The sequence below is a fragment of the Schistocerca americana genome, chromosome 7 (assembly GCF_021461395.2).
Source record: "Schistocerca americana isolate TAMUIC-IGC-003095 chromosome 7, iqSchAmer2.1, whole genome shotgun sequence".
NCBI classification, from domain to species: domain Eukaryota; kingdom Metazoa; phylum Arthropoda; class Insecta; order Orthoptera; family Acrididae; genus Schistocerca; species Schistocerca americana.
In genome coordinates, this window is record NC_060125.1 from 119,675,215 (window position 1) to 119,699,983 (window position 24,769).

Genomic DNA, 24,769 nt, shown 5'->3' on the forward strand with positions numbered 1-24,769 from the left:
TAAAAGAGACGTTAGATCTACTGCTCTCGAGCGAAGAATGGATGAGGCAGGTCTCTCAAGCTGAAAATGATGATGAAGAGGAGTGCCCAATAGAAACAGACTGCTCAGATGAACAAGACTGGAAGGAATCACCGGAATAATACGAATCTAGCAAGAATACCTTAATTTTGTTTTATTTTATGTTACGTAGTATGTACATATATTATTATCCTGCAAATATATTTTCTAGGATCTCATAGTACATAAAATACCCAACACTAATTTTAGCCAAAATGTTTTGCGATGGTGAAATGGTACCTCCTCAAGCAGGGTGGACATCCCGTATCCGTGACAATAACAGGCGACATGTCCTCACTTGTATATTGCATTCTCTAGGTTGATTGCAACAGCAAAGAGCATGCAGTAGATGTTCTTCACAGTAGCGAAGATGAGCATAACTCTTAAAACAGGGCCGGCCAAACGCTGCACAGAGTGCAGACGTGCGGAAGTGCTGCACATGTGCGCACGTGTGCGACAGCCAGCGATAGCGACATCTGTTATTAGACATGTGTGCTAAATGAACGGTGGCGGCTCCACTTCCCTTTGGTACAAGCAAGAGCGCAACATATCCAGTCTCGTATATCCCTGGTGACTGTAACCTTAACAGAGAAGTACTGAGAAATGGCAAGTACTATGAAAGAGCAAAGGACGGGAGATCTATGCTCTCAGTCGTTTAAAAATGACTGGGAACTGCAATTCTTTTTTGTAGCCGTTGGTGAAAACTCACTGTGTTTGCTGTGCCGGCGAATAATAGGCGTCCAGCGTAAGTTTTCAATTGAAAGACATTACAATACATATCACAAACACGAGTGTAGTGTACTCAACAGTGAAGAACGGCAAGCAAAATTAAATGTCCTTTAGAAAATGGTTGAGACACATCAACTCGATTTTACTGTACGTCAAAGTGACTGATACTTCTTGAACTCTTAGTTTTTTGTGTTACATTTACGTCTGTTTTACTGTACGCAGTACAACGTACTGTTTTCCATTTTCCAGAATGACAACCACGCTAAATCTTCACAGCGAGCAAGTTTTAAAATCGCATTAAGAACTGCACAATCTGGGAAACCCTTTTCCGAAGGGGAGTTTGTGAAAGGGTGTCTGATTGATGCTGCAGAACTTGTGTGTCCCACGAACGTCAGCAGGTTTCAAGAAATCAGTCTATCCAGACAAACAGTGACAAGACAGATCAGTGCTATGGCCGGCGATCTGCACAGGCAGCTAATAAATAAGGCTAAATACTTTGTTGCTTTCTCTGTTGCGCTCGATGAAGCAACAGATCTTACAGATACAGCCCAGGTTGTGAAATACATACGAGGTGTCGATAACGCACTTTGTGTAACAGAGGAGCGACATCTGTGCGTAGAAACATGCACTACATGTACGCTGACGGCTGCGGCGTGCACGCTGTGACCCGGAAGTTGCACATGTGCAGGAGCACCGCACGCGTGCAGAATTTCTGGCCGGCCCTGTCTTAAAATATGCATTTTAGAGCCCAACTTTACTGGACATGTTTGTCTTGTTTTTGGCCCATGCAGCTACCTCTGAAACAGGGAGTGTTTTTTTAAGATTATGTGTACATGTAAACGTAGGCTTTCGCGGCCGTTGTCACAGCCAATAAAATTATTCTGGGTTTCAGGCAGCATTGTCGTCTGTAAAATTCCGACGTTTCGGCGACTGTTGCAAGGCGCCGTTCTCAGGGTGTATTGCTAACTGCTGAATGAGCAATGGTTTGGATACTTATATGCTATGGGGGAGTGCTGTCATTGGATGTGAGGGTGAGGAGGGAGGGTATTAGGAGTTCATTTTATTGGTCTTTGCATTGTGTGTTATCATTGGCGGAAATGGGCGTTTGCCATTGAAGTTTGCTTTACTGCTTTCTCGACGTGGGAGTTTACCGTAAACCAGAGGGGAAACTTGGACACAGAGTTTATAGGAAGCCCACCAACACGGACAGGTACCTGCATGCATCCTCCTACGCAAAAGAATTCGGCCCTGCAAACTTTAACTAAGACAGCCTACAGGATCAGTGATGAACACAACCTACAAGCTGAGCTACAGAACCTCAGGTCCATTTTTGGAGCTAATGGCTACGAGATGAGGATGATAACACAAAAACATAGCGCCAAAGGAGAAGGGCAACAGGGAAATGCAGAACGAAGCACAGAATACCGTCATGCTACCATATGTACAAAGGGTTAGTGATCGTCAGGGCAAAATTCTCCGTCGGGTAGGCATTAAACCGATTTTTCGTAGCAACAACAAAATAAAAGACATTCTGGGCTGGACGAAAGATACAATTGACAAGTTTCACGCCGCCGGAGTTTATGAAATCGGGTGCGAATGCGGACTGGTGTATGTAGGTGAGACTAGCCGGCCAATAAGCACAAGGTTAACTGAACACGAGCGCCGATTTCCACCCGTGGCAAGCAGTAAAGGAACCTCCAATGGCAAACGCCCATTTCTGCCAATGACAACACGCAATGCAAAGACCAATAAAATGAACTCCTAATACCCTTCCTCCTCACCCTCACATCCAATGACAGCACTCCTCCATAGTATATAAGTATCCAAACTAGAGCTCATTCAGCAGTTAGCAATACAACCTGAGGACGGCGTCTTGCAACAGTCGCCGAAACGTCGGTATTTTACAGATGACAATCCTGCCTCAAACCCAGAAGAATTTTATTGATTCTGTGTGCATCCTTGAATATTTGAGTTTTGTGGGTACTAGAGCGTGGAGTAACGCAAACAAGTGGTGGGCAAAACAAGGAAAAAAAGAAAACGACGCCTAGTACTGTGTAGAAAAGCCGTGGGAACGGAAAACAACTTCCAGGCGTCTCATAATGGATACATACATGCGGAGTACAGTTTTCAAGAGTATCTGATACCATTTTCCCTGAAAATTTTGACACCCTGAGACGGCGAGTTGAAGTTTTGTCTGCATTCCCTTCGCCAATTATCAGTTATAATTACATTTTTTAGAAAAGTGATTATAATTGAAACCAATAAACAAACGAAAAAACTTGTTAACGAGATTAAAGAAACATTTAGATTCAACCCATCCCTGTTCCTCAGATCTCTTCCTGTGAATGGGAGATGTTGTTGTTGTTGTGGTCCTCAGTCCTGAGACTGCTTTGATGCAGCTCTCCATGCTACCCCATCCTGTGCAAGTTTCTTCATCTCCCAGTACCTACTGCATCCTACATCCTTCTGAATCTGCTTAGTGTATTCATTTCTTGGTCTCCCTCTACGATTTTTATCCTCCACGCTGCCCTCCAATGCTAAATTTGTGATCCCTTGATGCCTCAGAACATGTCCTAACAACCGGTCCCTTCTTCTCGTCAAATTGTGCCACAAACTCCTCTTCTCCCCAATTCTATTCAATACTTCCTCATTAGTTATGTGATCTACCCATCTGATCTTCAGCATTCTTCTGTAGCACCACATTTCGAAAGCTCTATTCTCTTCTTGTCCAAACTATTTATCGTCCATGTTTCACTTCCATACATGGCTACACCCCATACAAATACTTTTAGAAACGACTTCCTGACACTTAAATCTATACTCGATGTTAACAAATTTCTCTTCTTCAGAAACGATTTCCTTGCCATTGCCAGTCTACATTTTATATCCTCTCTACTTCGACCATCATCAGTTATTTTACTCCCTAAATAGCAAAACTCCTTTACTACTTTAAGTGTCTCATTTCCTGAACTAATCCCCTCAGTATCGCCCGATTTAATTTGACTACATTCCATTATCCTCGTTTTGCTTCTGTTCATGTTCATCTTATATCCTCCTTTCAAGACACTGTCCATTCCGTTCAACTGCTCTTCCAAGTCCTCTGCTGTCTCTGACAGAATTACAATGTCATCGGCGAACCTCAAAGTTTTTATTTCTTCTCCATGGATTTTAATACCTACTCCGAATTTTTCTTTTGTTTCCTTTACCGCTTGTTCAATATACAGATTGAATAACATTGGGGAGAGGCTACAACCCTGTCTTACTCACTTCCCAACCACTGCATCCCTTTCATGCCCCTCGACTCTTATAACTGCCATCTGGTTTCTGTACAAATTGTAAATAGCCTTTCGCTCCCTGTATTTTACCCCTGCCACCTTCAGAATTTGAAAGAGAGTATTCCAGTTAACATTGTCAAAAGCTTTCTCTAAGTCTACAAATGCTAGAAACGTAGGTTTGCCTTTTCTTAATCTTTCTTCTAAGATAAGTCGTAAGGTTAGTATTGCCTCACGTGTTCCAACATTTCTACGGAATCCAAACTGATCTTCCCCGAGGTCCGCTTCTACCAGTTTTTCCATTCGTCTGTAAAGAATTCGCGTTAGTATTTTGCAGCTGTGACTTATTAAACTGATAGTTCGGTAATTTTCACATCTGTCAACACCTGCTTTCTTTGGGATTGGAATTATTATATTCTTCTTGAAGTCTGAGGGTATTTCACCTGTTTCATACATCTTGCTCACCAGATGGTAGAGTTTTGTCATGACTGGCTCTCCCAAGGCCATCAGTAGTTCTAATGGAATGTTGTCTACTCCCGGGGCCTCGTTTCGACTCAGGTCTTTCAGTGCTCTGTCAAACTCTTTACGCAGTATCTTATCTCCCATTTCATCTTCATCTACATCCTCTTCCATTTCCATAATACTGTCCTCAAGTACATCGCCCTTGTATAAATCCTCTATATACTCCTTCCACCTTTCTACCTTCCCTTCTCTGCATAGAACTGGGTTGCCATCTGAGCTCTTGATATTCATGCAAGTGGTTCTCTTCTCTCCAATGGTCTCTTTAATTTTCCTGTAGGCAGTATCTATCTTACCTCTAGTGAGACAAGCCTCTACATCCTTACATTTGTCCTCTAGCCATCCCTGCTTAGCCATTTTGCACTTCCTGTCGATCTCATTTTTGAGACGTTTGTATTCCTTTTTGCCTGCTTCATTTACTGCATTTTTATATTTTCTCCTTTCATCAATTAAATTCAATATTTCTTCTGTTACCCAAGGATTTCTATTAGCCCTCGTCTTTTTACCTACTTGATCCTCTGCTGCCTTCACTACATCCCTCAGAGCTACCCATTCTTCTTCTACTGTATTTCTTTCCCCCACTCCTGTCAATTGTTCCCTTATGCTCTCCCTGAAACTCTGTACAACCTCTGGTTCTTTCAGTTTATCCAGGTCCCATGTCCTTAAATTCCCGCCTTTTTGCAGTTTCTTCAGTTTCAATCTGCAGTTCATTACCAATAGATTGTGGTCAGAATCCACATCTGCCCCTGGAAATGTCTTACAATTTAAAACCTGGTTCCTAAATCTCTGTCTTACCATTATGTAATCTATCTGATACCTTTCAGTATCTCCCGGATTCTTCCAGGTATACAACCTTCTTTCATGATTCTTGAACCAAGTGTTAGCTATGATTAAGTTATGCTCTGTGCAAAATTCTACAAGGCGGCTTCCTCTTTCATTTCTTCCCCCCAATCCATATTCACCTACTATGTTCCCTTCTCTCCCTTTTCCTACTGACGAATTCCAGTCACCCATGACTATTAAATTTTCGTCTCCCTTCACTACCTGAATAATTTCTTTTGTCTCGTCATACATTTCATCAATTTCTTCATCATCTGCAGAGCTAGTTGGCATATAAACTTGTACTGCTGTAGTAGGCAAGGGCTTTGTGTCTATCTTGGCCACAATAATGCGTTCACTATTCTGTTTGTAGTAGCTAACCCGCAGTCCTATTTTTTTATTCATTATTAAACCTACTCCTGCATTACCCCTATTTGATTTTGTATTTATAACCCTGTATTCACCTGACCAAAAGTCTTGTTCCTCCTGCCACCGAACTTCACTAATTCCCACTATAACTTTAACCTATCCATTTCCCTTTTTAAATTTTCTAACCTACCTGCCCGATTAAGGGATCTGACATTCCACGCTCCGATCCGTAGAACGCCAGTTTTCTTTCTTCTGATAACGACGTCCTCTTGAGTAGTCCCCGCCCGGAGATCCGAATGGGGGACTATTTTACCTCCGCAATATTTTACCCAAGAGGACGCTATCATCATTTAATCATACAGTAAAGCTGCATGTCCTCGGGAAAAATTACGGCTGTAGTTTCCCCTTGCTTTCAGCCGTTCGCAGTACCAGCTCAGCAAGGCCGTTTTGGTTAATGTTACAAGGCCAGATCAGTCAATCATCCAGACTGTTGCCCCTGCAACTACTGAAAAGGCTGCTGCCCCTCTTCAGGAACCACACGTTTGTCTGGCCTCTCAACAGATACCCCTCCGTTGTGGTTGCACCTACGGTACGGCCATCTGTATCGCTGAGGCACGCAAGCCTCCCCACCAACGGCAAGGTCCATGGTTCATACTGCGCATAATAAAAGCTCATGGCCAGAGGTGTAAAGTGGCAAAGAACCAAGATGCACTTCTCAGCCGTTGTCGAGAAAATCGACAGTTAAAAGAAACCGTTGCGGTGAAATACTCTCTACGACTAATAATGTTCTACAGCGTCGTGTCGCAGCGGTAAGCGCTTGGGTTCGTATTCCGAAGGTCGCTGGATCGAATCTCGCGCCATGCAACCCTTTTTTTAGTATTTGTTTTTTGTAATTCAAATATATATATATATATATATATATATATATATATATATATATATAATTCCCGGCAATCAGTTGCAGCAATTATGCATATAATAAGTTGTTGAAAGTCGTTTGTCGTGGAAAAACTGCCGACTTCGAACATCATTATGTTTTCCGCAAACAAAGTTGTATTTCACAAATGTTATTAATTGTCTTCATAATGTTAACCACGTATAGTTAACGGAAAACGTAGAAACGGTATTCCCAAACGAATACGTATAGCGTAAGTCAAACGTTCGAATTAGAATAGAGACCCCACGAACACAAATTTGCTGCGGCAGGTAACAAATATAAACTCCGTTACTCGCTCGTTACACTTGAAGGACAGATGTTGAATGGGCCGAAACGAGCCGCCGCATAACAGCGTAGTTAACTGCTAACTTCGAAAGAAGGTAGATGCGGTCCCTAGCGCAACTTATTAACATCGTCGAAAATCAGTGCGGACGGTTCAAATGGCTCTGAGCACTATGCGACTTAACTTCTGAGCTCATCAGTCGCCTAGAACTTAGAACTAATTAAACCTAACTAACTTAAGGACATCACATACATCCATGCCTGAGACAGGATTCGAGCCTGCGACCGTAGCGGTCACTCGGTTCCAGACTGCAGCGCCTAGAACCGCACGGCCACTCCGGCCGGCTGTGCGGACGGGAGAGCTTTGGTACACCCTGTTAAAAAAACGGAAAAATGGAGGCGGTACAATTGGAGAGCGATCAGCCTTCACTAACATCCATAAGCAATTCATTAATAGTATATATATATATATATATATATATATATATATATATATATATATATTACAAAAACTAATAATTAAAAAAAATTGCATGGCGCGAGATTCGAACCGGAGACCTTCGGATTACGAACCCGAGCGCTTACCACTGCGCCACGACGCTGTAGAAAACTATTAATTGTAGAGAGTGTTTCACCGCAACGGTTTCTTTTAACTGTCGATTTTCTCGACAACGGCTGAGAAGTGCATCTTGGTGCTTTGCCACATTACACCTCTGGCCATGAGCTTTTATTATGAGCAGTATGAATCGAATCTGGATTTCACAATTGGCGGCCTCCCCTTGTGAGACGGAAAAGAGGAATGGTAGTAGTAAACTTTCCTCTTTGGGTGTAACATTGACGTTCAAGTTCAGTTACAGTTCAATTATCTGAAGCAAAGAACATAGAATGAAATGAAATTACTTCCACAACTTGAGGCCAAACGATAAGCAGTGACTGCGGTAGTGGGTACCGCAGTGCCACACAGCGTTAAATCTTACTGAGTGACAGCAGCGGTGAAATTGCTACGACTGTTGCGTCTAAACTGAAGGAAAAAAGGTGTTGGACATAAGTGCCAGGTTTGACGTTTAGTGCCAGATCTCATACCCTGAGGTAAAATCTGCTCCACAGTCAGCAGTGAGTAGGTTTCAGCAGTCATACTATCCTCATCACTTCAAGTGCGCCCCCATCACGTCACCCGACGCGGGACGCAGGTTTTCGACGTAGAAAATCGTGTTGGCTAATTAGAGATGAATTTTCACTCTCGACAATCTGAGAATAACATTGCAGTCGGTATCATGACCTTCTCTGATATGTCACCATTTACGTTAGGTACAGTTACTGCATTGCCATGCTGTTTTCAAAGCACAGGCTGTCTCTGCTGTGCACGCGCATCTTCGTGATCGCCGGTATCACCACGTGCGGAAGTCTAACTTACATTCAGTGTGTTTCGTTTTTTGGCCATCTGCAGCGCTAGTTGACACCTTTGCTCCGTTTGCGTTGCCCAGACGTTCGATTTCCCATTTCTGATCGGCATTTCTTGGAGCGATCATCTAACACCACGAACAAAATGTTAACGGAAGAAATTCTGAATTGACTCTGTCACTGACCACCTCCTTATTGTCGTTGTTGGGGCCGTCAGTCTGAAGGCTGGTTTTATCCAACTCTCCATGATAGGCTACCCAGTGCAAGCCTCTTCGTCTCTGAGTGACTACTGCACCCTACATCCTTCTGAATCTGGCCACAGTATTCGTCTCTTGGTCTCCCTCTACGATATGTACCCCTCATACTTCCCTCCAGTATTAAAATGGTGGTCCCGTGATGCCTCAGAATGCCTCTTATCAACAGATCCCTCCCTTTAGCCAAGTTGTACCACAAATTTCTTGTCTTCCCAATTCTGTTCAGTACCGTCCCATTAGGTATATGGTCTACGCATCTGATTTTCGGCATTATTCTACAGCACCACGTTTCAAAAACTTCTCTTCTCTTCTTGTCAAAACTGTTTGTCGTAAGTGGTTCATTTCCATGCGTGGCTACACTCCAGATAGTCATCTTCATAAAAGACCTCCTAACACGTAACTCTATATTCGGTGTTAACAAATTTCTCTTGTTCAGAAAAGCATTTATTGTCATTGCCAGTCTACATTTTATGTCCTCCCTACTTTGACAATCAGCTATTCTGCTGCCCAAATTACAGAACTCATCTGCCGCTTTAAGCGCCTCGTTTCATATTCTAATTCCTGAGCATCCCCTGATTTAATTTTGCTACATTCCATTATCCTTGTTTTGCCTTTGTTGGTGTTAATCTTGTTTCCTCCATTCAAGACACTGTTCATTCCGTTCTACTGTTCTTCCAAGTCATTCGCTGTCTCTGACGGAAGTACATTGTCATCAACAAACCTAAAAGTTTTATTTCTGTTCTCAGAACTTTAATTCCTACTCCAAATTATTATTTGGTTTCTTTTGCTGCCTGATCGATGTACAGATTCAATAACATCGGGTATAGGCTACAACGCTGTCTTCCTCCCTTCTCAACCACTGCATCCCTTTCATGCCCCTCGAATGTTATAGCATCCCTTTCATGCCCCTGGAATGTAATAACTCCCGACTAGTTTTTGTACAAGTTGTAAATAGCCTTTCGCTCCCTGTATTGCATTCTTACGACCTTCAGAATTTCCAAGAAGGTATTCCAGACAACACTTCCCAAAGCTTTCTCTATGTCTACAAATGCTATAAACGTGGATTTGCCTTTACTGTCTTTTAAGATAAGTCCTGGGGTATGTACTGACCCTCGTGTTCCTACGTTTCTCCGAAATCCAAACTGCTCTTCCTGGAGCTGACTTCTGCCACTTCTTCCATTCTTATCTAAAGAATTCGTTTAAGTATTTTGCAACTATGACTTATTTAACTGACAGTTCGGTAGTTTCCGCACCTGTCAGCAGCTGCTTTCTTTGGAACTGGAATTATTATATTCTTTTTGAAGTCTGAGGGTATTTCGCACACCAAATGGATGCTATCAGTAGTTCTGACGGAATGTCGTCTACTCCCTGGTCCTTGTGTCATCTTTCAGTGCTCTGTCAAATTCTTCCCGCAGTATCATCCGTCTCATCTACGTCCTCTTCCATTTCTATTATACTGTCTTCTTGTTTATCTCGCTTGTGCAGACACTCTGTATACTCCTTCCAGCTTTCAGCGTTCCCTTCTTTCCCTAGGACTGGCTTCCCGTCTGAGCTCTTGATATTCATCCAGCTGCGTCACTTTTCTCCAAAGGCGTCTTTCATTTTCCTTTTGGCGATATCTAGCTTTCCCCTGGTGAAATATGCTTTTAAATCCTTACATTTGTCTTCTAGCCATTCCTGCTTAGCCATTTTACTCTTCATTTTTTAGACGTTTGTATTCCCTTTCTCTTGCATCATTTGCTGCATTTTTATATTTTCTCCTTTCATCGATTAAACTGAATATTTTCCGTGGTATCCTATACTTCTACTAGGCCTTTTTTACCTATTTGTACCTCCTCAGCTACCTTCACTATTTCATCTCTTAAAACCACCCATTCGTCTGCTATTGTATTCATTTTTCCGTTGAAGCTATCAACAACCTCTTGTTTTTTCAACTTATCCATGTCCTATCTCCTTAATATCATACCTATTTGCAATTTGTTCAGTTTTAATCTACAGTTCGTAATCAATAAATTATGGTCAGGGTGCACATCTGCCCCTGGAAATGTTTTAGAATTTAACTTCTGTTTCAGAAAACTCTGTCTTACCAAAATATAATAAATCTGAAACACCCAGGGTCTCCAGGTCCCTTCGATGTATACAACTTTCTTTCATAATTCTTAAGCCAAGTGTTAGGATGATTAAATAATGCTCTGCGGAAAGTTCTACTATACGGCTTCCACGGCTTGTACTACCGTGGTAGACGTGGGTTCAGTGTCCATCTTGGCTACAATAACGCGTTTACCATGGTGTTCAGAGTAGGTTACCCCCATTCCAATTTTTTATTCATTATTAAACTCAGTCCTGCATTACCCCTATTTGACTGTATTTATAACCCTATATTCACCTGACTGGAAATCCTGTTCCTTCTGCCACCGAACTTCACTAATTACTGCTATGTAGTACTTGAACCTATCCATTTCCTTTTTTAAATTTTCTAACCTACCTGCCCGCTCAATGGACCTAACATTCCGCGCTCGGATCTGTAGAACGCAAGATATTGTTCCCCTGATGTCGACATCCTACTGGGCAGTCCCTGCCCGGAGATCCAAATGCTTGACTAATTTACATCCGGAATATTTTATCCAAGAGGAAGCCATCATCATTTAACAATACAGTAGAGCTGCATGCCCCCGGGAAAAATTACGGCTGTAGTTTTCTCTTGCTTTCAGCCGTTCCCAGTACCAGCACACCAAGCCCGTTTTTGTAGTGTTACAAGGTCAGGTCATTCAGTCTTCCAGATTGTTGCCCCTGCAACTACTGCACAAGCTCTCAACAGGTACACCTCCGTTGTGGCTGCACCAACCGTACAGCTACCTGTATCGCTAAAGCATGCGAGCTACCCTGCCACAACAAGGTCAGTGGTTGACGACGGGACATCCTCATTCACACTGCGAGCTAACATCTCAAAGATGTTCGGGCTCACATGCGGTTCCTCTACGTCGAAATTTCTTGGCTTAAGCTCGTCTAGAGGTTGACCCGCACGTGTCGCATTACAAGCCCTAAATTAGGCACTTGTGACCCTTTGGTTAAATTGTCTGGCTGATGGCAAGTCTGCGAAATACAACGTTTACATAACATATAATAACAGTAATAATAATATTGGGAACTAAATTAACGACCTATAAATGATGTAGGCCACACAGCTGCGATTTCGTTAAAATAATGTTTCTTCCGAAAGCAAACTAACAGCGAAAGTGGTCGTATTTAGAGTTACTCCTACAATCGAGCGCATATCCATTTGACACAATTCGATCATTCACTATCTCATCTCTTACACTCGAGCGCATATACGTTTAACACAATTCGGTCATTCACAATCTCATCGCGAATTACAAGTCCAATACTCCAGCTCGTTAACTACGCGAAAAGTTAGAGTTCACACCAGGTACGCGGCTGCTCACCGCTCAGAGACACCACAAAACGTGAAATTTTCTAAATCGTTTCACTTCCCAGCTACCTAAGGACTGACAGTCCGCTACCGCGTCTCCACCAGCACTGTACCCTTTGGTGTCTAGACCAGTACTGCTCTCTGCCCGTATCCGACCGTGTTTCCCGCGTGCCGAACATCTTCGCTCAACTGACTAGCGCAGTTCACTTTTCTGAAGCCGTCCATCTGATTGGCTACAGCTTATTCTACATTACTTTACCTTTTAACATGTTTAAATAATCAAAGCTTGACCACCTTCACGTTCTAAATAAAGTGACAATAACATCCATTACATAATAAACGTTAAATTCTTTTACGTAAAACCAATACAATTTCCTTCTTAACTTTGAATGTCACGACCAGTAGCCTTGCAGCAGTGTGCTTTCTGATAAATAAATAAAGAACAAAAGTAACTATTATCCACAAAACTTTACAACAAATATTCTATTACCTAATGATTCAAAAAGGTGTTATGCTGTCATCGTTCAATGTGTTTTGTGTGGAGGAAATAATGATCTGATGTTTAACTGAAAATACTTATAATTTATTGTAAATTTACTATATCTCTTAAACAAATAAAGTTACAGAGTTGATATTTACAACGTTCGTCATTATAATGATGCACTTATATATGAAATGTCGAACGTTAAGATTGACCAAAGCGTTCAGATTTTAGCATTCAGGGCTTTGTTACATAAATTGTTGCCGGCCGGTGTGGCGGAGCGGTTCTAGGCGCTTCAGTCTGGAACCGCGCGACCGCTACGGTCGCAGGTTCAAATCCTGCCTCGGGCATGGACGTGTGTGATGTCCTTAGGTTAGTTAGGTTTAAGTAGTTCTAAGTTCTAGGGGACTGACGACCTCAGCTGTTAAGTCCTATAGTGCTCAGAGCCATTTGAACCATTTTGACATAAATTGTTAATTTCACTTTAACAGTAAATCCTAAACTATTGTAGATATGATCAATATTCAAGCTTTATTGGGATCACCATGAAAATTTATGGAGGATGGCAGATAAAAATTACTGTAGTTTGATTCCCTTCATTACTACAGAATTAAATAGTTTTCATAAATGTTTCCCTTTATGGCCGAACTTAGGTCCGCCATATTTAACACTGCTACGTCTCCTCCGACCCAAATGGATTCTACTGGGTTTCCCTATGACGTAGGTTCTCGTCTGTCTCACTCACACTCTACAGCGCTTAGGCCGCAATAGATAATAGACGCTTGTGGGTTTCCCCATCTCGTTGTGAATCTGCGACCTTCGTGACATGCGGTCCTGGGCCACAGGGTTCGTTTCACAATTCCTGTAGGCTGGCTCTTTCGGCCATATATTTAAATGAGAGCGCAATGCTCGTTAACTCACAACATCCAGCAATGATTCGCATATTTTGATTATATGCATACTCTGACACAACTGATAAGCTTGTCTCATTTATTTCGGTTACATACAATTATGTTTCTGATTGGTTCTAACTTTGTGCTATGTACTGTCAATGTTGATAAACTACAATATACTACATGTGCAAACGTTACAGATGCTGAAACTTCCTGGCAGATTAAAACTGTGTGCCGGACCGAGACTCGAACTCGGGACCCGAGTTCGAGTCTCGGTCCGGCATACAGTTTTAATCTGCCAGGAAGTTTCATATCAGCGTACACTCCGCTGCAGAGTGAAAATCTTTTTCTGGCTTACATATGCTGGAAATAATCAGATTTCAAGAAAAACAATCAGTTTGAAGTTGGTAGAGAGGTTGCAAAGTTTCCAATGTGCAATCGTATGGCTAGTTGTGTTGTCATTAAGTATGTTAACGAAATAAGTGCACCAGGCTATTGTCAATGAATTAATTTCATATGGAAAAGCTATTTATATTTAGAAAACCACAAATAGATTATGTAATATCAATTAAAGTGGTCAGGACCATATCTCAGTATGGTACTGAGAAGTACTTTGTCAGCTGCATCTCTTCTAAAATTTTGTCATTGCACTGGCAGACTTTGAAATTGGCACTGTAATTATAAATCTGAAGAAAACATTTAGCAAATATTCCAGTTTTGTGTGCACTTTGTAACACCATAGCTCTAATGCTATACTGATTAATTTTTTTTGTTCTATTTAATGTTACATCGTTGAGTTTCTGTAAATGTTGTTTGATTGAATCGATAACACAAAATTGTATACTCCTTTCTTTGTAAAAACTTTGATGTCATGGTTTGATTCTATGCAATGTAGTATATCTTCCATTTAAATTCTTTGTCTCAAAAGGAGGGAGACAAAACTTACTGTATACATTTGGAATTTGGGTGATTAATTTTTTGCAGAAATATCAATATGTGCAAATGTTCTGGTTTATTTAAAATGTTTGTTTGCTGTTATGTAAACTGCTGACCTTCACTTAGGCTTCTTAGTTATTTTATATTTTAAATGTGTTGTGGTTCCCCTCGGAAATGGAACTGTGTAGCCCACGCAAATTGCGGTTGGCCTAGGTAGAAAAGGTGGAACAAGAGTCAGTCTGGGACGAGCTACCAAACTATCAACTGCTCATGTAAAAGTTGTGTATTGTGCTGGTTCCGAGAGAGGCTTTTCCTGACGCTTTCCAATGCCTAAGATGGATGGACAAAGAGCTGGAACTATTCTGGCATTGGTATCTATCATCGCCACCAAGAAGTGACAGAGTCCAGCAATTCCACCTGCAGATCTACCTACCAACGCGCAATTGCCACCACAGTGCGCAATCACTGTAATGGAACACTATAGTAATATACAATGAAGGATCAGCTCATTGGATGTTTTAGTGTGCGCAAATATAAGGTAAATTGAACTCTTATACTTACCTTGATTTTTTATCCCTCTGTCACATTTCCACTTAGGGTCCTTCCCATGCTAAAGTGATTACCGAGTGTCCTTATTCAAAGAACATTAAAGCCCAGTGTTTTACTAATTAATGCCTCTTGAACATAGTGAAAAGAAAGTTAAATTTAATGTGGCAAGAGAGTGAACTAAAGTAAATGATACTTGCTGAAAATAATTTTTCTATTTAAGCTGCTTATTAACATGTTGTTGCCAACTTCAAGATTAAAAGTTCTTAAAACTGAGGCTTATAAAGTTTTGCTTAGTAAATGATCACATTGCTGCCTGTTGTAAATCGCAAAAGGTTAGTCAGTGTCTTACAAATATGTCAATTTTGTGTCTCACTGTAGTGAAAGTTGAAAACTGAAATTGTGGAAAGTTATATACTCATGCTTGCTAAACACTTGATTCTCTTGTGTATTGAATGTGCATATTAACAGTGTAATAGGATACACAGTTTATCCTTTATGCTCTTGATAAATAACAGTTAATAGAAAGACCACTATATATGGAAACAGCTACTTCCTTTATTCAAAATTCAGTGAGAAATTGTTTGTTAGTGAATTCCACTTAATTTTCATTCTAAGTACAAAGGTGTTTAGTAGTGAGAGACTTAATCTGTGAACCATATCCATATTTCATGTCAGATAGGAATATGTTTTAAAAGTAATATTGAACCTATGTACAATTTACGATCCTGAAGTGCACTTTAATAGCAATATTATTGAAACCATTCAGTTTGACCAAGCCTTATATGTCATTTTCTGTCGTCCTTATGCAAATAGCAATGTTCTCCTATAACTGTTAGCACTTTCTTTAAAGTCAGCATCTGTTAATGACAGGATTTATTGCAATCTAATACGATAAAGTATAGGCTGTGTCTGCTCATTAAAGTTAATCATATCTATTTTTTTGAACAAGAATGTTACTCATTAGGCTGGCGACCGTTCTCTTTATCCTTTGAACAGTGTGGATAGGTTAAATATTGTTTATCACTGTTTAAATATTTACGTACTTCTGACTTGCACTTCCGATAAGCCACCTCCGTTAGGTATATCACGGTCAACACAACTAAAATCCTTTCAGAGAGTAACACTACTCTGCTTCTTCATACTATAATTACTTGAATAAAAATAATTTCGTTATACGAACTGCCTTCAGTAGCGGACAGTAGTGTTGTAACTTCTGTTGCTTTACAACTGGTGTTAAATGGGCAAATTTAAACATTTAGAACAAACAGTACTGATTGTGGTCGCCGGCCGAGGTGGCCAAGTGGTTCTAGGCGCTTCAGTCTGGCACCGCGCGACAGCTACGGTCGCATGTTGGAATCCTGCCTCGGGCATGGATGTATGTGATGTCCTTAGGTTAGTTACGTTTAAGTAGTTCTAAGTTCTAGGGGACTGAACACCTCAGATGTAAGTCCCAAGGTGCTCAGAGCCATTTGAACCATTTGAACTTATTGTGGTCATTACTAACAGTGGTTATGAATCTGCGCACGCTGCTTAATTTCCCCAGTATAAGTGTAACAGTTTCGCACTCTAAAGTGAGCTAAGTTAATTTGCACATGCCATTTAGAGCAACGGGTACAGAGTGAGACCCATAATTTTCTCATCTTGTGATCCGATCCTTGTGTGGAAGAGGGAAAAATTATTCATTTTGAAAGGTGCTTTCCATTCCCCAAGATTCATATACAAAACAATTTTTTACTGAATAATTCCTCAAGGCAATTAAATTACCCTAAGATATATTAATTTTTTGCCAGACTGAGATGTGTCATCCCTTTTAAACGGCTATCAGCAACGTACTCGTTGGTTTATTCAAGGAGAAGTATACGAAAACAAGGTTATTAAATGCTTTGGAATTGCAGTAGAAATTCCAGTGACCAGACGACAATAGCCGTGACCATCTATAGCCCGCACCTGAACAGCTTTCAACCAGTCATTACCTGCTGGAATCGGGAGAACACATAGCTGTGGTTATTTCTGGTTGTGATCGTTACTCGAACGAACTTAATTCAACAAAGACGACGGTGAATTAAAAATATTACTTAATATCGACTTAAATTTATTACATATTTTAGTAATAATTAGGTCATTTATTAAAGTCATTTCTACCCATTTAAGCATATTTTCAAACTCTTTCGCGACATCGACATCCGGGCTGTAGTTATAAGTTCACCTATTGATAATTAATGAGTGCATGTTCGCTTTCAATGTTGAAACTTTAAAAACTTCAAATTCTTCAGCTAGGAAGTGGGAGTAAAACGTGGTTTGTCCACATAACCATCCAAAATATTTTCCAGCAAATCTTAATTCTCATACGTTTCGTGCATCTCTACTTCAGTGTAAACTTCCGAACAATGAATGTGTTCATTATAACTGATTAGTTTGGAAGTAGACAAGCATTATTTTGTTTTCTTTGTCGTCTTTCTTCTAGTCAGGCTAAGACAGTTCGTTCACACTTCTCTTCAAAAACAATATATTCGTATCAATTGAAGTGGAAAAATTTATATGACAGGATCCCAGACATCAATCTAGCAATCTTCATAAGCACTGTTACTTGAAATGGCAAAGATTCAGCTATTACCATATTCCTAAGGACAGAGATGCTGGTTGGAAAGGAAACCTATTTTTGGAAACAGATATTAAGATAATTACTTGATGTAGCATTATATCTTCGTCAAAGAGGCTTAGCCTTCAAAGGTTCATTTCAGGATACCGAAGATCCAAGTAATGGAAATTTCCTCAGAATATTAGCACTCTTGATTCACTATGATACAGTTCTTGCAAAACACATTAGCAACGCCAGAGACAGACGAGACGCTGGAAGGCGCTGCAAATGCATTGTCTATCTAGTGATACTCAGATCGAATTTATTTCTATTTGTGCCCATCATGTCAAAAGTGCGATCGTGGAACAGAGAGGAAATGCGAAGTATTATTCAATTATTGTAGAGGCAAATCATTGTTCTAATCATTGGGCACCATTCGCCCTGCGTTTTATTTACTTCAGTAAGCAAATTCGCAAATATGAATAAATGAACGGTTTTTGGAGTTCATAGTTCACTATCAGAAACCAGGTCTTGCTATCGCAGTTTACTTCGCAGTTGTGAAACGCTCAATTCCTATCAGTAAATGCTGCGGACAAGATTATGATAACGCAAGTAATATGAGTGTGGCTTAGAAAGGGACTCAGACGCATTATCATCAGTGGAACCTTGTTGCAAAATTTTCCCTGAGTGCTTGTCATAGCACCAAACTGCAGCTGAGAGTTGTCAGCAAGCTGATACCGTTCCTTTTTCGGACTGATTCAAAAATGTTCAGTTGCAGTCTACAACGGCAGAAAACTATGAAACAGTGCGTTGGAAGTCCTTCATATTTCAAGTCTGATACTCCCTGGAGTTGCAGCTCACTTGCATAAGATTACCATTGCTTTTGAAACTATTCGTAAGTCAAATGTGTAATCTGAAACACGTTCTGTGGTATGGGCTGTTTTGATTATGTGACATAATTCAAGTGTTTAATCACGTCATGAGTTTAACTATAGTAACTTTTACCAACTGACTATATAAACACATCACTATAAGTTCGAAATTACACCGCTAGTGTTGAGGTAAGGACCACTGAGAGCTTGTTAAATGACTCAAAACACTGTCTGAATCTAAAGTTGTTGCCAAGGCAATTAGTATCGATCCTGAATTTCCGGAGGTGTGCACTAAGAAGAAAAAATCATTTCACTATGAAACCAGGAATCAAGTGAAAGATGTGCATTTAGATGATTTATTTAAGAAAAATGTGTTATGTCGTTATTGATAATCTAGTATCTAGCTTGAAAACTCGATATGAAGCAGTGATGGCTTTGAATGATACAGTTTGGTTTTTATGGAAATACTCAAAGATGACTGACGATCAGGTCGATGCGGAATGCAGCCTATTTACAAATGAATACCGTGATGACGTCACAACAGATTTAGAACAAGAAATTATATACTTGAAAACAATTCATACTTCACACTTTGGAGGCAATACTGCAGAACCATTAGACGTTTTGAATAAGACGCAGGAGCTTAGAATTCCTAGCTTATTTACGAATGTATGCGCATTTTTCTTGTGTGGTCGCACTCTTCCAGTGACCGCAGCTGAATGAGACTTTGATAAGCATTTCAAGCGTTTGTTGAACGAAACGCTAGCTGAGAGTGTTGTAGGCAAATAGGTTATAATATACTACACGTTGTACAAGCCACTGCGGGGACAGATGCCAGCGCTCTGATGGCTGTTTACTGAAACTTGTGGGCACGGCAAGGGAACGACGGGTGACAGAATACGCCATATAGCAGCGTTACGGACATTAGACGTTCGTAAATGTCCAATCATTATAATATTTCCCTTTTAGTGTACAGTGAAGTGAAAGTAAATTAAACCCATTTAATAATAAAATTATATGGAGCGTATATACAGTTCGCAATAATTCATTAATGAGTAGCCCTTGAAGTCGAATTTGTAAGTTTATCAGTCGTATCAGTTTTCTCTCTTGCCGTGTAGGTCTTGGCCGAGTAATCATTCAGTTCCCTACCTACAGTGGTTTTGTGTTCCTGGTAATCTTTCCATGCCCCTAGGTTTTCCATCCTCGCTACCCCTGATTATTACATTTTCTGTAGAAAAGACTGAGTAAATCCTGTGGGTCCCTATTTTCGACTAGGTGGTTCTTGTTTCAACACTTCTCCGATGACGTGAGGGAGCGTCGCGAATCCAATAATACTTGGAGGCGAGCCAACCATCACACCATCCAGTGGAAGGGAACGAATGTCCGTTCCCCTCTCTTCTTCAGAAGAGAGTCCAAATAACATCAGTAATAAATGACTGACACTAATGTCTTATTAACTTCGTAGTTAGCTGAAAACTCTCATCTCTGGCATGAAATGACATGCAGACTGCTAATAAGATCACCGCAACCTGGGAGTCAATAATTAAGTGCCATCGACAAATTAGTCGGCGGCAGACGCTGGATCCAGGCAAACCTTTTCTTTGTGGTGCACGGATACCCCGACCGGTTGATAACGAAATGCTCCAGGAGTTATTAAATCTGGTGTTTAAGCAATCTGCGGAACATTGTCATATACAGGGTGAGTCACCTAACGTTACCGCTTGATATATTTCGTAAACAACATCAAATACTGACAAACCGATTCCACAGACCGAACGTGAGGAGAGGGGCTAGTGTAATTGTTTAACACAAACCATACAAAAATACACGGAAGTATGCTTTTTAACACAAACCTACGTTTTTTTAAATGGAACCCCGTTAGTTTTGTTAGCACATCTGAACATATAAACAAATACGTAATCAGTGCCGTTTGTTGCATTGTAAAATGTTAATTACATCCGGAGATATTGTAACCTAAAGTTGACGCTTGAGTACCACTCCTCCGCTGTTCGATCGTGTGTATCGGAGAGCACCGAATTACGTAGGGATCCAAAGGGAACGGTGATGGACGTTAGGTACAGAAGAGACTGGAACAGCACATTACGTCCACATGCTAACACCTTTTTATTGGTGTTTTTCACTGACGCACATGTACATTACCATGAGGGGTGAGGTACACGTACACGTGGTGTGCGTCAGTGAAAAAGACCAATAAAAAGGTGTACATTACCATGAGGGGTGAGGTACACGTACACACGTGGTGTGCGTCAGTGAAAAAGACCAATAAAAAGGTGATAGCATGTGGACGTAATGTGCTGTTCTAGTCTCTTCTGTACCTAAGGTCCATCACCGTTCCCTTTGGATTCCTACGTAATTCGGTGCTCTCCGATACACACGATCGAACAGCGGAGGAGTGGTACTCAAGTGTCAACTTTAGGTTACAATATCTCCGGATGTAATTAACATTTTACAATGCAACAAACGGCACTGATTACGTATTTGTTTATATGTTCAGATGTGTTAACAATACTAACGGGGTTCCATTTAAAAAAACGTAGGTTTGGGTTAAAAAACATAGTTCCGTTCATTTTTTTATGGTTTGTATTAACCAATTACACTAGCCCCTCTCCTCACGTTCGGTGTCTGGAATCGATTCGTCTGTATTTTATGTGGTTTACGAAATATATCCAGCGGTAATGTTAGGTGACTCACCCTGTATATGTATTGAAGATGTCACAAAGCTCTACAAATGTTGCTCTTTCAGAAGGTGACAAACTGAATGTATATGACGAAGCTGCTACTCGAAACACACTTGCACTCAAAGCGCTGTAGTTGGAGCTGCGACCATATGCAGACTATGCTATGAGAATATTTACTTTCTAAGCTATGTGAATTTTGAATTTACTAATCCCGAAACCATTAACAGCTTCAATATCCGATTTTATAAGGCAAAACCCCGATATTTGGGAGTCGAAATAAATATTTCAATAACACTAAATTTGACGCCCTATCACTTTCCGAGTTTTAACTGCTTCTTTGAAGAAATTGCCTGAGAGAGAGAGATTTCTGAGTTCTACAGCTGCTGTGGTCTTCATCGCTTTTTGAAACGCTGTTGCTGCTGGAACCAGGAAAGTTAAGGTTGTTATTTTTTATTTTCCCCACTTCTCGAAACACACTGGTGTCTAAGCACAGAAGGGAAAATCACAACAATTACATATCTTAAAGTTCATGACATGTTTCGAAACACACAACAGATCATGAAAAAAAAAGACCAGACAGAATTCGAAGCGCCGTCCTACAGACGAGAAAAATGACTGGAATTTTCGATGTCCTACAACTGCTGGCCTGGATATGTTCTAAAGCCACAATGGCGAATGGGGGACGACATCCTACCTGTCTGAACCAGAAGAGGCTGGTCTGCTTGGACTTTTCCTCTGAACACTGGAACAAAGAAGACATCACTTGAGTCTGACACGTCATGGAACTTACCGTAGATACCTCGCCTCAGCCTTGTTCGAACCGTTCTGTGGAGGCTCCTACACCCTGCTCAGACGATGTCTTCCTGTGAATGGAGCAATCTCATCGGTTCTTACTGAATTTACCCGCCAAATTGCTGCTGCCAGTGTGAAAGCACTGTCTACCACTTTCTGCAGACGGGAAAATTGTACAGATCGAAAAACATACAGCAGTCATATAGCACTGACAGTAAACTCTGCAAAAGTGGTCTACAGATCCTGAAATAAGGAAACTACCGCCACAGGCACTTCCTCAATTACTGGTGTCCTCCCCCAAACAACCCAACCCAACTTCCTCAATTGCACTGCTCTGCTGCTATCGAGAAAATCTCGAATTTTTCGGCGTGAAACCGATCTCTAACCAGGCTTTTTCACTACAAACGATTGTACTGCCATACCACTTCGATTTAGTAAATGCAGTTCCTATCCTGCACTGTATAAAATCATCACTTCTGCATCATGCATATAGCCATCGACCACCAGACACTCGAACACATATCGTTAAGACAAACATATCCCAAGAAACGTGAGCACGTGCAGTATATATAGTCTCAGCGATAGGTATTTCTCATGAGGTCAGTGTCCGCCCCCGGTAGCTGACTGGTCAGCGCTACAGACTGTCAATCCTAAGGGCCCGGGTTCGATTCCCGGCTGGGTCGGAGATTTTCTCCGCTCAGGGACTGGGTGTTGTGTTGTCCTAATCATCATCATTTCATTCTTATCGACGCGCAAGTCGCCGAAGTGGCGTTAAATCGAAAGACTTGCAGCAAGCGAGCGGTCTACCCGACGGGAGGCCCTCGTCACACGTCATTTGTATGAGGTCAGTCATCCACCGTGGTCCGTCGTCAACTGTCTCGAGGCAACTGCCCCCCCCCTACATACACGCTACATACACGATCACAGCGCCCCCCCCCCCCCACCTCTCCTCCAACCCATCGACAGCGATCTCTCTCCGAGCTCGAGCTGGTATACAAAGCTTGGGCTAGTTTCCCCGGCACAAAGCCATCCGCTAACGGCATTGATTCTGACCTGGCCTGCTTGCTGCCATGATTCCTGCTACGAGTTGAAATAATCCCCAGACTCGGGGATTACAAGTACATATGTATTTTCACATGGTCTACCAGAATATCACACTATTTACTTGATAATTCTTTATTTCAACCAGATACTAGTATGCTACCAATTGCTAGCACAGTATAATTCCAAACATAAAAAGTCGAAAGTATATTACTAGAAACTCGAAGCTTTAACGAAGTCATTATGTGCGACTTGCTGCAAACCACTGAGTAACGAGAAACTTATCTCGGCTGTGAAGATCTTTACGAGAAAAATCGAGACATAGCGAAACTATTTATTCCACTCTTCGTTTTTAATGAACATGTATGTCAATGATGTAACAGATGTCAAATCATCCTTTCACTTTACGAAGTCAACTAAGGCTTTAATATATACAATCGCATGTGTTTCGTATGTCTAGAGAGCCTGAATGTGTCTCTTCAGCCGGCCGGTGTGGCCGAGCGGTTCTAGGCGCTACAGTATGCAGCCGCGCGACCGCTACGGTCGCAGGTTCGAATCCTGCCTCGGGCATGGGTGTGTGTGATGTCCTTAGGTTGGTTGGGTTTAGGTAGTTCTAAGTTCTAGGGGACTGACGACCTCAGAAGTTAAGTCCCATAGTGCTCAGAGCCATTTGAACCATTTGTCTCTTCCACCTGCAGATGCAAACAACACACATCACAATCAGTGTTCTCTCAATCAAATAAAGACGGGATATGTCTAGAAGGACAGTAGATGACGGCAAAATGTCAATTTACATGGGAGGGAGTGACTGACCAGGGAAAACAGACACCATATTAAATCTTCTCAAATTTCCACGGTGAATACTCACAAGACACGCGATCACGAAGGCTTCCCAAGACACATTTACTATTCACCCACCTAGAGGGCGACACGGTTACGTCAGCTGCATGCTTTCACCCCGAATCTCCAGTTTGGGACGCTCAGCACCGACATGCTAACCAGAATCGTCCTAGGAAACCAGCACATATTTAGCAGTGTAATTAAATTTAAGAATTACGACTATAGCGCAATTTATGGCGACTTTGGACAGTTAAAGGAGATCATAAATACCTCCTCCTGACGCCTTTGGCTCTGGAAATATCAATATACACTCCTGGAAATTGAAATAAGAACACCGTGAATTCATTGTCCCAGGAAGGGGAAACTTTATTGACACATTCCTGGGGTCAGATACATCACATGATCACACTGACAGACCCACAGGCACATAGACACAGGCAACAGAGCATGCACAATGTCGGCACTGGTACAGTGTATATCCACCTTTCGCAGGAATGCAGGCTGCTATTCTCCCATGGAGACGATCGTAGAGATGCTGGATGTAGTCCTGTGGAACGGCTTGCCATGCCATTTCCACCTGGCGCCTCAGTTTGGCCAGCGTTCGTGCTGGACGTGCAGACCGCGTGAGACGACGCTTCATCCAGTCCCAAACATGCTCAATGGGGGACAGATCCGGAGATCTTGCTGGCCAGGGTAGTTGACTTACACCTTCTAGAGCACGTTGGGTGGCACGGGGTACATGCGGACGTGCATTGTGCTGTTGGAACAGCAAGTTCCCTTGCCGGTCTAGGAATGGTAGAACGATGGGTTCGATGACGGTTTGGATGTACCGTGCACTATTCAGTGTCCCCTCGACGATTACCAGTGGTGTACGGCCAGTGTAGGAGATCGCTCCCCACACCATGATGCCGGGTGTTGGCCCTGTGTGCCTCGGTCGTATGCAGTCCTGATTGTGGCGCTCACCTGCACGGCGCCAAACACGCATACGACCATCATTGGCACCAAGGCAGAAGCGACTC